The 1,722-nt window shown below is 36.3% G+C and overlaps 1 pseudogene; it reads right to left on the bottom strand.

Moving 5' to 3' along the window:
• Positions 1-971: 971 nt before the first annotated feature.
• Positions 972-1,429, bottom strand: LOC115873313 (annotated as a pseudogene).
• Between the last annotated feature and the right edge of the window lie 293 nt (positions 1,430-1,722).

The raw sequence follows: 1,722 nt of genomic DNA, 5'->3' as shown, positions 1-1,722 counted from the left end.
TTTTTAACCATATGTATAAATTAACCTATTGGAGATTTAATTACAAATAAGCAAGGACTTTGATCTTATCACCACAAAACTCTTTAACAATTTTTCCCGTATTTGTTCCCCTGTTGTGTATGTGTGTATATATATATTTAAATGTTCATGGTTTTACTTTCTTCATAAATCCACGACCTTTTGAAGATGCTTTTCAAACAACAAAATAAGTTGCATCCACTCTCTGCTCATGGTCGAGGTACTAATTGCAGAAGGTGCGGTTTAACAATAAGTAGTGCGTGAAGAAACCATAACGAGTGGCCGAAATACAGAAGTATACAGAATTAAACCAGCTATGTAAGCAATTGATCAATTAAAACTAAGATAGTTACAATCAAAGTATGCAATTATAATTAGTGGTTAGAATCAAAATTTGAATTGATTTCTTGATAAAATATAAATCTGTTGTCTGGAAATTGGAAATAAAACTATCAATTGATGGAGAGAGCTAGAGACTTATTGACCCTCGTGCAAAGATAAGGAAATAAGCGACAAAGTCTCTTGCACTGAAGTTATTATGTATTTTTAACAGCTTTGCATGTAATATTCACATAGAAAAAACTTTAAGTGCTGTTTTCCAATTTAAAAATCTAAAGAATTCAAAACTAAGGCATTCAATATTTGAAAAAAGTACATATTTACAAAATGTGTATATTCTGTCATGAAAACTCCACACCAACATTATACACTTGGAAAAAAATACAAACAGGATATATTACAAATTTATGTAGCAATAACTTTGTTCACACCATGCAATAAAAAGTACATTAATCAACATACACAAACTTTTGTAGGTTCTAAACTTAAGGACTTTTTTTTTTTCTCTGCAGAATCCTTAAAACCTCTGCAGAATCCTTAAAATTTGTTAGCCTTTCTACTGAGAGGTAAATTATACACAACGATGATGAAAAGATTAACAGACCAGTTGTCTATTATGAATTATTCCAGCTTTGTTCAACAATGGCCAAAACTCTTTTCTCATATTCTTGTTTGTTTTCCTGGTAAAGCTGTGCTGCCTGGCTATTGGCTGGACTATTTGGATTTGGTTCATCCAGCAGAGACTGAATTGATGTTAAGATAGAAGACACATCATATGTTGGGCTCCATTGGTTCTGAAGGATATCTAAACATATGCTACCGTCAGCATGCACATTTGGATGAAACCGTTTTGATAAAAACCTAACAGTCGGTGGTTTATTTGGATATTCTTCAGAAAATTCTATTACTAGTTTAAAAGTGCCATCTTCAAAGGGTGTCCCTTTGGGTTCAGATATAACTGCATTCCACTGCATGTTGTTGTTTACAGATGGTGCGCCACTAACACCCACAGGTGGTCCTCTGGGAATTGCTTGAAATCCCGCATAAGCCACCTCCGGGCTGGGGTCCACATGTTCCCAGATGCCCCGCCGTCAATCTGAAAGAAAAGAGTCCCGCACAGCGCCCCCACCCCGGCATGGCGGCCCAGTCACTGCCCCCCATTGTATATTTTTATAATATACTTCTTTAAAAAAATATGGGTTGGTAGGATAATTTGACCAGCTAGCCACATCACCAGTCAATCTTGCTGATGTCTCCCCTCTGCAGTGACTTAATGACCAGGGAGGGGGAAGAGCCCCACATCTGCTGCCTCTACATGATAGCCAGAATTTGGAAGAGAATTCAAGTGGTTTATCACATTATACT

Source organism: Echinops telfairi, unplaced genomic scaffold (assembly GCF_000313985.2).
Source record: "Echinops telfairi isolate 266 unplaced genomic scaffold, ASM31398v2 ScPeMD7_7468;HRSCAF=8506_0, whole genome shotgun sequence".
Taxonomy (NCBI): domain Eukaryota; kingdom Metazoa; phylum Chordata; class Mammalia; order Afrosoricida; family Tenrecidae; genus Echinops; species Echinops telfairi.
Note: the sequence above shows the minus strand (reverse complement) of the source record. Positions and strands in the feature narration are given on the sequence as shown.